A 15,311-nucleotide genomic window follows, 5' to 3' on the forward strand; every position below is an offset into this window, starting at 1 on the left:
CAGTCTCACACACAGATAAATCTTGGCAGATCTGTGGTTGCAGTGAAATCATGGACATATTATTCCATTTATACACAGCCAAACCTGGCACTGATTGTCCACAATTTCACTGCAACCACAGATCTGCCGCAGATTTCTCTATGTGTGACAGGGCCTTAAACATTTATAAATTGAGGGAAAAAAATTGGAGTACCGATATTTGTTGTTCTTCTGTAAAGGTTTCAGCAATGAAGAAGGGAATTTTGTTTACTTACCGTAAATTCCTTTTCTTCTAGCTCCAATTGGGAGACCCAGACAATTGGGTGTATAGCTACTGCCTCCGGAGGCCACACAAAGTATTACACTAAAAAGTGTAAGGCCCCTCCCCTTCTGGCTATACACCCCCCCGTGGGATCACGGGCTCCTCAGTTTTAGTGCAAAAGCAAGAAGGAGGAAAGCCAATAACTGTTTTAAATACAAATTCAACCCGAGAAACAGCCTCGGAGAACTGAACTGTTCAACATGAACAACATGTGCACCCGAAAAAAACAAACTTCCTAAGAAAACAGGGCGGGTGCTGGGTCTCCCAATTGGAGCTAGAAGAAAAGGAATTTACGGTAAGTAAACAAAATTCCCTTCTTTGTCGCTCCTAATTGGGAGACCCAGACAATTGGGACGTCCAAAAGCAGTCCCTGGGTGGGTAAAAGAATACCTCGTGATAGGGCCGTCAAACAGCCCTTTCCTACAGGTGAGCCACCGCCGCCTGAAGGACTTGTCTACCTAGGCCGGCATCCGCCGAGGCGTAGGTATGCACCTGATAATGCTTGGTAAAAGTGTGCAGACTCGACCAGGTAGCCGCCTGGCACACCTGCTGAGCCGTAGCCTGGTGCCGTAATGCCCAGGACGCACCCACGGCTCTGGTAGAATGGGCCTTCAGCCCTGATGGAATCGGAAGCCCAGCCGAACGGTAGGTGTGAAGAATTGGTTCCTTGATCCACCGCGCAAGGGTGGATTTGGAAGCTTGCGACCCTTTACGCTGACCAGCGACAAGGACAAAGAGTGCATCCGAGCGGCGCAGAGACGCCGTGCGGGAAATGTAGATCCTGAGTGCTCTCACCAGATCCAATAAATGCAAACCCTTTTCAAATTGGTGAACTGGATGCGGACACAAAGACGGTAAAGTGATATCTTGATTGAGATGAAAGGAAGATACCACCTTGGGAAGAAATTCTGGAATTGGACGCAGAACTACCTTGTCCTGGTGAAACACCAGGAATGGAGATCTGCATGATAACGCCGCCAGCTCGGACACTCTCCGAAGAGACGTGACCGCCACTAGAAAGGCCACTTTCTGTGAAAGACGAGAAAGGGAAACCTCCTTCATAGGCTCGAAAGGCGGCTTCTGGAGAGCAATTAGAACCTTGTTCAGGTCCCAGGGCTCCAACGGCCGCTTGTAAGGGGGGACGATATGACAAACCCCTTGCAGGAACGTGCGTACCTGAGGAAGTCGCGCCAGGCGTTTCTGAAAAAATACGGATAGCGCGGAGACTTGACCTTTAAGGGAGCCAAGCGACAAACCTTTTTCCAACCCAGACTGCAGGAAGGAAAGAAAAGTAGGCAATGCAAAAGGCCAGGGAGAAACTCCCTGAGCAGAGCACCAAGATAGGAATATCCTCCACGTCCTGTGGTAGATCTTGGCGGAGGATGGCTTCCTAGCCTGTCTCATGGTGGCAACCACTTCATGAGATAAACCTGAGGCCGCTAGGATCCAGGACTCAATGGCCACAGTGTCAGGTTCAGGGCCGCAGAATTCAGATGGAAAAACGGCCCTTGAGACAGCAAGTCTGGACGGTCTGGTAGTGCCCACGGATGGCCTACCGTGAGGTGCCACAGATCCGGGTACCACGACCTCCTTGGCCAGTCTGGAGCGACGAGAATGGCGCGGCGGCAGTCGGACCTGATTTTGCGGAGCACTCTGGGCAACAATGCCAGAGGTGGGAACACATACGGTAGCCGGAACTGCGACCAATCTTGAACTAAGGCGTCTGCCGCCAGAGCTCGGTGATCGTGAGACCGTGCCATGAAAACCGGGACTTTGTTGTTGTGCCGTGACGCCATCAGGTCGACGTCCGGCATCCCCCAGCGGCGACAGATCTCCTGAAACACGTCCGGGTGAAGGGACCATTCCCCTGCGTCCATGCCCTGGCGACTGAGAAAGTCTGCTTCCCAGTTTTCTACGCCTGGGATGTGGACTGCGGATATGGTGGATGCCGTGTCTTCCACCCACGTCAGAATCCGCCGGACTTCCTGGAAGGCTTGCCGACTGCGTGTTCCCCCTTGGTGGTTGATGTATGCCACCGCTGTGGAGTTGTCCGACTGAATTCGGATCTGCTTGCCTTCCAGCCACTGTTGGAAGGCTTGTAGGGCAAGATAGACTGCTCTGATTTCCAGAACATTGATCTGAAGGGTGGACTCTTTCCGAGTCCACGTACCTTGAGCCCTGTGGTGGAGAAACACTGCTCCCCACCATGATAGACTCGCATCTGTCGTGACCACCGCCCAGGATGGGGGTAGGAACGACTTTCCTTTTGACAATGAGGTGGGAAGAAGCCACCACCGGAGAGATTCCTTGGCTGCCTGAGAGAGGGAGACCTCCCTGTCGAGGGACGTCGACTTCCCGTCCCATTGGCGGAGAATGTCCCATTGTAATGGACGCAGATGAAACTGCGCAAAAGGAACTGCTTCCATTGCTGCTACCATCTTCCCTAGGAAGTGCATGAGGCGCCTCAAGGGGTGCGACTGGCCCTGCAGGAGAGATTGCACCCCTGTCTGTAGCGAGCACTGTTTGTCCAGTGGAAGTTTCACTATCGCTGAGAGAGTATGAAACTCCATGCCAAGATATATTAGTGATTGGGTCGGGGTTAGATTTGACTTTGAAAAGTTGATGATCCACCCGAAACTCTGGAGAGTCTTCAGTGCCACGTTCAGGCTGTGTTGGCATGCCTCTTGAGAGGGTGCCTTGATAAGTAGATCGTCTAAATACGGGATCAGAGTGACCTTGCGAGTGCAGGACTGCTACTACTGCTGCCATGACCTTGGTGAAGACCCGAGGGGCTGTCGCCAGCCCGAAAGGTAGAGCTACGAACTGCAGGTGTTCGCTTCCTATAACGAAGCGTAGAAAACGCTGATGCTCTGGTGCAATTGGCACGTGGAGATAAGCATCCTTGATGTCTATTGATGCTAGGAAATCTCCTTGAGACATTGAGGCGATAACGGAGCGGAGAGATTCCATCCGGAACCTCCTGGTTTTTACGTGTTTGTTGAGCAGCTTTAGATCCAGGACGGGACGGAACGACCCGTCTTTCTTTGGCACCACAAACAAATTGGAGTAAAAACCGTGGCCTTGTTCCTGAAGAGGAACGGAAGTCACCACTCCTTCCGCCTTTAGAGCGGACACCGCTTGCAGCAGAGCATCGGCTCGGTCGGGCGGTGGAGAAGTTCTGAAGAAACGAGTTGGAGGACGAGAGCTGAACTCTATCCTGTACCCGTGAGACAGAATGTCTCTCACCCAACGGTCTTTGACCTGTGACAGCCAAATGTCGCCAAAGCGGGAGAGCCTGCCACCGACCGAGGATGCGGAGAGAGGAGACTGAAAGTCATGAGGAAGCCGTCTTGGTAACGGTTCTTCCGGCTGGCTTTTTTGGGCGTGATTGAGTCCGCCAAGAATCTGAGCTCCTCTGATCCTTTTGAGTCCTTTTGGACGAGTAGAATTGGGACCTGCCTGAGCCTCGAAAGGACCGAAAACTAGACTGTCCCCTCCTCTGTTGGGGTTTGTTTTGTCTGGGTTGCGGTAAGGCTGAATCCTTACCCTTGGAGTGTTTAATGATTTCATCCAAACGCTCACCAAACAATCGGTCACGAGAAAAAGGCAAACTGGTTAAGCACTTCTTGGAAGAAGAATCTGCCTTCCATTCTCTCAACCACAGGGCTCTGCGTAAAACCACGGAGTTGGCTGACGCCACCGCCGTACGGCTCGTAGAGTCTAGGACAGCATTAATCGCGTAAGACGCGAATGCAGACATTTGAGAGGTCAATGGTGCCACCTGCGGAGCAGATGTACGTGTGACCGTGTCGACCTGTGTAAGGCCAGCTGAAATAGCTTGGAGTGCCCATACGGCCTTCCATCCGACATAGTCAGCAGCTGCTGCTGACTAAACAGTGGAGCTATGCGTGCATGTCTGACCTCCTTCGCACAAAGCATAAAACTGAGGAGCCCGTGATCTCACGGGGGGGGGGGGGGGGGGGTGTATAGCCAGAAGGGGAGGGGCCTTACACTTTTAAGTGTAATACTTTGTGTGGCCTCCGGAGGCAGTAGCTATACACCCAATTGTCTGGGTCTCCCAATTAGGAGCGACAAAGAAAGACATGATTAACCCCTTAACGACCCATGACGTACTGGGTACGTCATGGATTGTGTGCCGTTAAACCCCGCCCCATGCCGTGGGCAAGCGGCGGCGATCCGCGCACATATCAGCTGTTTTCAACAGTTGACATGTGTGCCTGCTAGCCGCGGGTGGAATCGCTTCCACCCGCGGCCATTAACCCCTTACATTTCGCTGCCAAAATCTGGCAGCGATATTTATATGGGCGCCGCCATCACAGTTACTTACCCCACCCCCACCGGAAGTCACGTGACATGATCACGTGACTTTCGGTGGTTGCCATCGTAACACAGGGTCTTGCGATGACGCCCGCAGCTACGAAGTTTCACTTTCGTTTTCACCCGGCTCGGAGCAGGGTGAAACAAAGTGACTGAATCTGCTGTTTATAGCTGTGATCAGCAGATTAGAGCGATCGGATTGCTGATCGCTATAGCCCCCTAGGGGGACAAGTAAAAAAACCTAAAAAGTTCAAATCACCCCCCTTTCACCTCATTGAAAATTAAAGGGTTAAAAAAAAAAAATTAAAAATACACACATTTGGTATCGCCGCGTTCAGAAATGCCCGCTCAAAATATAAAATCAATCAGGATTTTTTTGCCGCTACGCCATTTATTAATCAAACAAAAAAATTACGTTTTTTGGTCGACGCAAATTTTGCGCAAAATGCAATAACAGGCGATCAAAACGTAGCATCTGCGCAAAAATGGTACCGTTAAAAACATCAGGTCGAGATGCAAAAAATAAGCAGTCACTGAGTCTCAGATCCCGAAAAATGAGAACGCTACGGGTTTTGGAAAATGGTGCAAAACGTCCGCCACTTTTTTTGGACAAGCTTGTGAATTTTTTTTAACCCCTTAGATACAAGTAAACCTATATATGTTTGGTGTCTACAAACTCGCACCATCACATAGATACATCAGTTTTACCATATAGTGAAGACCGTGAATAAAATATCCCAAAAACTATTGTACGATCACACTTTTTTTGCAATTTTTCCACACTCGGAATTTTTTTGCCGTTTTCCAGTACACTATGTGGTAAAACGTATGGTTTCATTTAAAAGTACAACTCGTCCCGCAAAAAACAAGCCCTTATATGGCAAGATTGACAGAAAAAAAGAGACATGGGAGACCCAGACCATGGGTGTATAGCTTCTGCCTCCGGAGGACACACAAAGTACTACACTAAAAGTGTAGCTCCTCCCTCCGAGCATATACACCCCCTGGATAACCAAATCTAGCCAGTTTAGTGCAAAAGCTGAAGGAGGACATCCACCCACAAGTAGAGAGAGCAAAACCCGGAACAACCGGAACCTCTGTCTACAACAACAGCCGGTGAAAACACACGGAACAAGAAAACAGGCAACAGGGAAGGTGCTGGGTCTCCCATGTCGGAACTATAAGAAAAAGAATTTACGGTAAGTAAACAAAATTCTCTTTCTTCATCGTTCCTTATGGGAGACCCAGACCATGGGACGTCTCAAAGCAGTCCATGGGTGGGAATAAACAGAAAACTGAGAAGTAGGCAAAACCTAACTTCACAAATGGGCGACAGCCGCCTGAAGGATGCGTCTGCCCAAGCTCGCATCTGCCGAAGCATGAGCATGCACTTGATAATGCTTCGAAAAGGTGTGTAGACTAGACCAAGTGGCAGCCTGACAGACCTGCTGAGCCGTAGCCTGGTGCCTGAAAGCCCAAGAGGCACCGACAGCTCTGGTCGAATGCGCCTTGATCCCCGGCGGGGGAGGCACCTGAGTGCACTGGTAGGCATCGGATATGGCTGACCTAATCCAACGAGCTAGGGTCGGTTTAGAAGCCGAGAGACCCTTGCGCTGACCTGTGGTCAGCACAAAAAGAAAGGTGCACCGCCTAAGAACAGCGGTGCGTGACACATAGATCCGGAGCGCCCGCACCAGATCTAAAGTATGCAACGCTTTCTCAAAGCGATGCACAGGAGCCGGACAAAAGGAAGGCAATGAAATGTCCTGGTTAAGGTGGAAAGGAGACACCACCTTAGGGAGAAAGTCCGGAGTCGGACGAAGAACCACCTTGTCTTGGTGAAAAACCAAAAAAGGTGACTCCGAAGAGAGCGCAACCAAATCAGAGACTCTCCTGAGAGAAGTTATGGCCACCAGAAAAACGACCTTCTGTGAAAGTCGAAACAAAGAAACCTCCCTAAGAGGCTCAAAGGGGGGTTTCTGTAAGGCCGTGAGGACCAGATTAAGGTCCCAGGGATCCAAAGGCCGCCGGTAAGGTGGAATGATGTGAGATGCGCCCTGCATGAAGGTGCGCACCTGAGCCAGCCGAGCGATACGCCGCTGGAACAACACTGACTGAGCCGAGACCTGTCCCTTAAGGGAATTGAGGGATAGACCTAGCTGCAGACCGGACTGTAGAAAGGACAGGATGGTCGGCAAGGAAAAAGGCCAAGGGGCATGCCCGGAAGAACGACACCAGGACAGGAAAATTCTCCAAGTCCTGTGGTAAATCTTGGCCGAGGAAGACTTCCGAGCCTGAGTCATAGTGGAGATGACTTCGGGAGGAATGCCGGAAGCCGTCAGGATCCAGGACTCAAGAGCCACTCCATCAGAGAGCCGCAGAATTCTGGCAGAAAAACGGACCTTGTGAGAGAAGGTCTGGGCGGTCCGGGAGATGCCACGGCACCTCTACGGACAGACGGAGCAGGTCTGGGTACCAAGCTCGCCTGGGCCAGTCTGGAGCAATGAGTATGACCCGACGGCCCTCCATTCTGATCTTGCGCAGGACTCTGGGCAAGAGAGCTAGAGGGGGAAACACGTAAGCCAGACGAAACTGGGACCAATCCTAAACCAGCGTGTCCGCTGCAAAGGCCTGAGGATCGTGGGAGCGAGCCACGTAAACCGGGACCTTGTTGTTGTGCCGGGATGCCATTAGATCCACTTCCGGAGTGCCCCACTTGCGGCAAATCGACCGGAACACTGCCGGATGCAGAGCCCACTCGCCGCTGTCCACGGTTTGACGGCTGAGATAATCTGCCTCCCAGTTGTCTACGCCTGGGATGTGGACTGCGGATATGGTGGACTTGGAGTCCTCCGTCCACTGAAGGATGCGTTGAACCTCCAACATTGCCAGGCGGCTGCGAGTCCCACCCTGGTGATTGATGTAGGCAACTGCTGTCGCGTTGTCTGACTGGACTCGAATGTGCTTGCCCGCCAACAGGTGGTGAAAGGCTACGAGAGCTAGAAGCACAGCTCTGATCTCCAGCACATTGATCGAGAGGGCTGATTCGGACGGAGTCCAAGTGCCCTGTGCTCGGTGGTGGAGAAATACTGCTCCCCAGCCGGGTAGACTGGCATCCGTGGTGAGAATCACCCAGAACGGGATCAGGAAGGAGCGTCCCTGAGACAGAGAGAGGGGCCGAAGCCACCACTGAAGAGAGCTCTTGGTCTGTGGCGACAGAGCCACCAAATTGTGCAAGGAAGAAGTCCGCTTGTCCCAACAGCGGAGAATGTCCAGCTACAGAGGGCGCAGATGGAACTGGGCAAAGGGAACCGCTTCCATTGACGCCACCATCTGACCCAGCACCTGCATGAGGTGCCTGATGGAATGACGGCGGGGCCTCAACAGAGAGCGCACCGCCAGATGGAGGGACTGCTGTTTGATTAAGGGCAGCTTCACAAGTGCCGGCAGAGTCTCGAATTGCATCCCTAGGTACGTAAGTTTTTGGGTCGGGGTCAGAGTGGACTTGGGCAAATTGACAAGCCACCCGAATTGAACAAGAGTGGCGAGAGTGAGCGAGACACTCCGCTGACAGTCTGCACTGGATGAAGCCTTGACAAGACGATCGTCCAGGTAAGGAATCACTGCCAACCCCTGGAGGTGCAGAACCGCAACCACTGCTGCCATGACCTTGGTAAATACTCGAGGGGCCGTGGCTAACCCGAGGGGGAGAGCCACGAATTGGAAATGTTCCTCTCCGATTGCAAAACGTAGCCAACGCTGGTGTGAAACTGCAATTGGCACATGCAGATAGGCATCTCTGATGTCGATGGATGCCAGGAAATCTCCTTGGGTCATTGAGGCAATGACCGATCGCAGAGACTCCATGCGAAAATGCCGCACCTGAACATGCTTGTTGAGAAGCTTGAGATCCAGGATGGGCCAGAAGGAACCGTCCTTTTTGGGGACTAGGAAGAGATTTGAGTAAAAACCTCTGAACCGTTCCCTGGCGGGAACCGGTACAATTACTCCGTTGGCCTGTAAGGATGCCACGGCCTGAGAGAAGGCGGCGGCCTTGCAGCAGGGGGGAGTTGACAGAAAAATAATCTGTTTGGCAGGCTGGAAGAGAATTCTATCCTGTAGCCGTGGGAGATGATATCCCGCACCCACTGATCGGAGACGTGTTGAAACCACACGTCGCCAAAGTGGGAGAGCCTGCCACCGACCAAGGACGTTGCTGGCTCGGCCAGATAGTCAAGAGGAGGCTGCCTTGGTGGCAGCAGCTCCTGCGGACCTTTGTGGACGCGGCTTCTTGCGCCAGGTTGGCTTCTGTTCCTTGGTTGAGTTAGTGGACGAGGCCGAGGGCTTAGAGGCCGCCCAGTTAGAGGAACGAAAGGAACGAAGCCTCGACTGGTTCCTGCCCTGGACAGGTTTCCTGGGTTTAGTCTGTGGCAAGGAAGTACTCTTCCCACCAGTAGCCTCCTTAATAATTTCATCCAGTTGTTCACTGAACAAGCCTGGACCCGGCAAATGGGAGCCCAGCAAGGTACTTCTTTGAAGAAGCATCTGCCTTCCACTCTCACAGCCACAAAATCCTGCGGATAGCGAGGGAATTAGCGGAGGCCACCGCAGTGCGGTGAGAAGCCTCCAGCATGGCAGACATGGCGTAGGCTGAAAAGGCTGAAGCCTGGGAAGTTAGGGCAACCAATTCAGGCATAGAGTCCCAAGTGAGGGAATGCATCTCCTCTAGGGAAGCAGAGAAGGCTTTGAGAGCCCACACCGCTGCAAAGGATGGGGAGAACGAGGCCCCTGCCGCCTCATAGACAGACTTGGCCAGGAGGTCAACCTGGCGGTCAGTGGGATCCTTAAGGGAGGTGCCATCAGCTATAGATACAACTGTCCGGGCTGAGAGTCTAGACACCGGAGGGTCTACTTTTGGTGAGTGAGCCCACTCCTTGACCACCTCTGGTGGAAAAGGAAAACTGTCATCAGAACCACGCTTTGGGAAGCGTTTGTCAGGACAGGCTCTGGGCTTGGACACAGTGGCTTGAAAACTGGAGTGGTTAAAGAACACACTCCTTGTTCTCTTAGGCAAGGTAAACAGGTGCTTTTCTGCCAGAGAGGGTTGCTCCTCTGATACTGGCGGATTGAGGTCCAGTACAGAATTAATGTACGCAATCAAATCACTAACATCCGCATCACCCTCGGTCAGATCAATGGGGCACATGGAGGTAGCGTCCGAGCCCCCAGTAAAGACATCCTCCTCGTCCTGGGAGTCGGCTCGTGAATCGGAGCCGCGGGACGAGGAAGGAGAGGGGACCCTGCGTCTCCTTTTAGGAGGACGGGGTCTGGGAGCAGATGAAGAATCCTCTGTGAGCTCTGCAGAGCGAACCGAAGCAGCAGAGGCACCCTGAGAAGGGGGCTGATGCATGCTCAGCAGAGTCCGGGACAACTCTCCCATGGAGTCGGCAAAGGACTTGGAGATAGCCTTAGAAAACGATTCTACCCAAACCGGGGGTTCAGCCACCGGGGCCGGAGCAGCCGGAGGGACCACTGGGGAGACTCCAGGCTGAGGCACCACCATGTTAGAGCAGGCATCACAATGCGGATATGTGCTCGGTTCAGGCAGTACGAGCTTACATGCAGTGCGTATTGAGTACAGCCTTGCTCCTAGTGTGAGACATGCTGCTGAGGTGGAGGCTCTGCAGTAAAGAACACACTCCTTCAGAATGATCCCCAGAGAGTGTATAATAAAGTCCACAACCAGAAGTTGTGGCTTACCAGACCGTTTTGTGTGCCCTCCGGATTCCACAGCTCGGACCCCCAGACAGGTTGCAGAGATGCAGCAGCCAGCGCCCATCAGTGTGAGAACGCTGATAAAATGGCGCCGGAGGAAAAAGGGGGGGGCGGGGCCTAGTCTAAGAGCGTGAACCGGAGGGCCAAGGAGATATCCAGGGGAGGGAAACATCTCAGAGAGGAGTATCCTCCCCTGGGCTGAACGGCCGGTGGGCGGCGCCGCACTGTCCCTCTGCATGACTGACATGCAGGGGCAGTGAAAATGAAAGTAGGCCGCAGCCGAAGCCGGGGCCTAAATTTTACAATGCGGCCGGCGAGCAAGCACCCTCGGCGCGGTTCTCAGGTGAAAACCAGAGAACCGGCCGGAAATCACAGCAAAGTTAAATAACACACTCTCCCCACAATAAATGTACAAGGGACCCCTCAATAACGTCTCAAATACTTAGCTTATGAGACGCAGGGCCAAGTCCCTGAGGGATGAGTGCTCCATACGGCAGGGGTCCTGAAAGGGGTGCGAATGGAGACCGGTCTCCTGCAAAGCAGTGAGAACCGTGCTGGCTCCCACTTCAAGCCAGAGCCCGAGGGATGGTGAAGGAGCGCGGCATGAAAGGCTCCAGCCTTGAAATCAACCTTAACACCGCCGACACAGTGGGGTGAGAAGGGACATGCCGGGAGTCAAGCTTGGACCCGCTTTTCTTCCAACTCTTTAAAATCAAAAATCATATGAGAATGCATGTGTGGATGTGTGCCTCCTGAACACAAAGCATTGAACTGGCTAGATTTGGTTATCCAGGGGGTGTATATGCTCGGAGGGAGGAGCTACACTTTTTAGTGTAGTACTTTGTGTGTCCTCCGGAGGCAGAAGCTATACACCCATGGTCTGGGTCTCCCATAAGAAACGATGAAGAAATAAAAAAAAGTTACGGCTCTCGGAAGAAGGGGAGCAAAAAACGAAAACAGAAAGTGCCCGGGGGCTGAAGGGGTTAAGTAGGAGTTTATATCACACATATACACAATGGTGTGAAGAAGCGTTTGCCCCCTTCCTGATTTCTTATCTTTTGCATGTTTGGTGATCTGAAACATTTCATATTAGGCCAAGATAAGAAACACAAAATTACCCCCTAAACCTAATAGGTTGGGCCACCCTTCGCAGCAACAACTACAATAAAGAGTTTGCGATAACTGGCAGTAAGTCTTACAACGCTCTTGAGGAATTTTGGTCTCCTCCACTTTGCAGAATTGTTATGTCAACGCCTTTTTAAGGTCATGCCTCAGCATCTCAAATCGGATTAAGGTCAGGGCTATGACTAGGCCACTCCAAAGTCTTAATTTTGTTTAAGCCATTCAGAGGTGGACTTGCTGGTGTGTTTTGGATCATTGTCCTGCTGCATAACCCAAGTTCTCTTCAGCTTGAGGTCATGAACAGATGGCCAGAAAGAAGGGAATTTTGTTACTTACCGTAAATTCCTTTTCTTCTAGCTCCTATTGGGAGACCCAGACGATTGGGTGTATAGCTACTGCCTCCGGAGGCCACACAAAGCATTACACTAAAAAGTGTAAGGCCCCTCCCCTTCTGGCTATACACCCCCAGTGGGATCACTGGCTCACCAGTTTTAGTGCAAAAGCAAGAAGGAGGAAAGCCAATAACTTGGTTAAACAAATTCACTCCGAGTAACATCGGAGAACTGAAAAACCGTTCAACATGTGTACCCGAAAAAACCCAAAAATCCCGAAGGACAACAGGGCGGGTGCTGGGTCTCCCAATAGGAGCTAGAAGAAAAGGAATTTACGGTAAGTAACAAAATTCCCTTCTTCTTCGTCGCTCCATTGGGAGACCCAGACGATTGGGACGTCCAAAAGCTGTCCCTGGGTGGGTAAAGAAATACCTTATGTTAGAGCTGCGAAGACAGCCCTCCCCTACGGGGAGGCAACTGCCGCCTGCAGGACTCTTCTACCTAGGCTGGCGTCCGCCGAAGCATAGGTATGCACCTGATAATGTTTGGTGAAAGTGTGCAGACTCGACCAGGTAGCTGCCTGGCACACCTGTTGAGCCGTAGCCTGGTGTCGCAATGCCCAGGACGCACCCACGGCTCTGGTAGAATGGGCCTTCAGCCCTGATGGAACCGGAAGCCCAGCAGAACGGTAGGCTTCAAGAATTGGTTCTTTGATCCATCGAGCCAGGGTGGCTTTGGAAGCCTGCGACCCTTTGCGCTTACCAGCGACAAGGACAAAGAGTGCATCGGAGCGGCGCAGGGGCGCCGTGCGGGAAATGTAGATTCTGAGTGCTCTCACCAGATCTAACAAATGTAAATTCTTCTCATACCGATGAACTGCATGAGGACAAAAAGAAGGCAAAGAGATATCCTGATTAAGATGAAAAGAGGATACCACCTTCGGGAGAAACTCCTGAATGGGGCGCAGCACTACCTTGTCCTGGTGGAAGACCAGGAAAGGAGCCTTGCATGACAGCGCTGCTAGCTCAGACACTCTCCGAGGAGATGTGATCGCTACCAGAAAAGCCACTTTCTGTGATAGTCTAGAAAGTGAAACCTCCCTCAGAGGCTCGAAGGGCGGCTTCTGGAGGGCAACTAGTACCCTGTTCAGATCCCATGGATCTAACGGCCGCTTGTACGGGGGTACAATATGACAAACCCCCTGCAGGAACGTGCGCACCTTAGGAAGTCGTGCTAGACGCTTTTGAAAAAAGACGGATAGCGCCGAGACTTGCCCTTTAAGGGAGCCGAGCGACAAACCTTTTTCTAACCCAGATTGCAGGAAAGAAAGAAAGGTAGGCAATGCAAAAGGCCAGGGAGACACTCCCTGAGCAGAGCACCAGGATAAGAATATCCTCCACGTTCTGTGGTAGATCTTAGCGGACGTGGGCTTCCTAGCCTGTCTCATGGTGGCAACGACCCCTTGGGATAATCCTGAAGACCCTCGGATCCAGGACTCAATGGCCACACAGTCAGGTTCAGGGCCGCAGAATTCCGATGGAAAAAAGGCCCTTGGGACAGTAAGTCTGGTCGGTCTGGTAGTGCCGACGGTTGGCCGACCGTGAGATGCCACAGATCCGGATACCACGCCCTCCTTGGCCAGTCTGGGGCGACGAGTATGATGCGGCTGCAGTCGGATCTGATCTTGCGTAGCACTCTGGGCAAGAGTGCCAGAGGTGGAAACACATAAGGGAGCCGGAACTGCGACCAATCTTGCACTAAGGCGTCTGCCGCCAGAGTTCTGTGATCGCGAGACCGTGCTATGAAGGTTGGGACCTTGTTGTTGTGCCTGGACGCCATTAGGTCGACGTCCGGCCTTCCCCAGCGGCTACAGATTTCCTGAAACACGTCCGGGTGAAGGGACCATTCCCCTGCGTCCATGCCCTGGCGGCTGAGGAAGTCTGCTTCCCAGTTTTCTACGCCGGGGATGTGAACTGCGGATACTGTGGAGGCCGTGGCTTCCACCCACGTCAGAATCCGCCGGACTTCCTGGAAGGCTTGCCGACTGCGTGTCCCTCCTTGGTGGTTGATGTATGCCACCGCTGTGGAGTTGTCCGACTGAATTCGGATCTGCTTTCCTTCCAGCCACTGCTGGAAGGCTAGTAGGGCAAGATACACTGCTCTGATTTCCAGAACATGGATCTGAAGGGTGGACTCCTGCTGAGTCCACGTACCCTGAGCCCTGTGGTGGAGAAAAACTGCTCCCCACCCTGACAGACTCGCGTCTGTCGTGACTACCGCCCAAGACGGTGGTAGGAAGGATCTTCCCTGTGATAATGAGGTGGGAAGAAGCCACCATTGCAGAGAGTCCTTCTGTGAAAAGGATACTTTCCTGTTCAGGGATGTTGACTTCCCGTCCCATTGGCGGAGAATGTCCCAATAAGAGGACGCAGATGAAACTGCGCAAACGGAACCGCCTCCATTGCCGCCACCATCTTCCCGAGGAAGTGCATGAGGCGTCTTAAGGAGTGCGACTGACCTTGACGGAGAGTCTGCACCCCAGTCTGTAGTGACCGCTGCTTGTCCAGCGGAAGCTTCACTAGCGCTGAGAGGGTATGAAACTCCATGCCAAGATACGTTAGTGATTGGGTCGGTGACAGGTTTGACTTTGAGAAGTTGATGATCCACCCGAACGTCTGGAGAGTCTCCAGCGCAACATTCAGGCTGAGTTGGCATGCCTCTTGAGAGGGTGCCTTGACAAGTAGATCGTCCAAGTAAGGGATCACAGAGTGTCCCTGTGAGTGCAAGACTGCTACCACTGCCGCCATGACCTTGGTGAACACCCGTGGGGTTGTCGCCAGACCGAATGGCAGAGCTACGAACTGAAGATGGTCGTCTCCCATCACGAAACGTAGAAAAAACATTGGTGCTCTGTAGCAATCGGCACGTGGAGATAAGCATCTTTGATGTCTATTGATGCTAGGAAATATCCTTGAGACATTGAGGCAATGAATGGAGCGGAGGGTTTCATCCGGAACCGCCTGGCCTCCACGTGCTTGTTGAGCAGTTTTAGGTCCAGAACGGAACGGAAAGAGCCATCCTTTTTTGGCACCACAACCAGATTGGAGGAAAACCGTGTCTCGTTCCTGAAGAGGAACAGGGATTACCACTCCTTCTGCCTGCAGAAGAGCATCGGCTCGGTGGGGAGGTGGGGACGTTCTGAAGAATCGAGTCGGAGGACGAGAACAGAACTCTGTCCTGTGCACAATGTCCCTCACCCACCGGTCTATGACCTGTGGCAGCTAAATGTCGCCAAAGGCGAGCGAGTCTGCCATCAACCGCGGATGCGGAGAGATGAGAGAGCTGAGAGTCATGAGGAGACCGCCTTGGTAGCGGTTCCTCCGTCTGCCTTCCTTGGGCGTGATTGAGCCCCCGGAAACTGAGCCCCTCTGAGGCTTTTCAGC

General features: G+C 52.6%; 1 protein-coding gene across 1 annotated transcript in view; it reads right to left on the reverse strand.

The window, feature by feature from the left end:
* Positions 1 to 15,311, reverse strand: part of KPNB1 (karyopherin subunit beta 1) — a 110,303-nt gene that overhangs the window by 66,016 nt on the left and 28,976 nt on the right. The window lies entirely within an intron of this gene.

Source organism: Anomaloglossus baeobatrachus, chromosome 5, assembly GCF_048569485.1.
Source record: "Anomaloglossus baeobatrachus isolate aAnoBae1 chromosome 5, aAnoBae1.hap1, whole genome shotgun sequence".
In the NCBI taxonomy this organism is placed as follows: Eukaryota; Metazoa; Chordata; class Amphibia; order Anura; family Aromobatidae; genus Anomaloglossus; species Anomaloglossus baeobatrachus.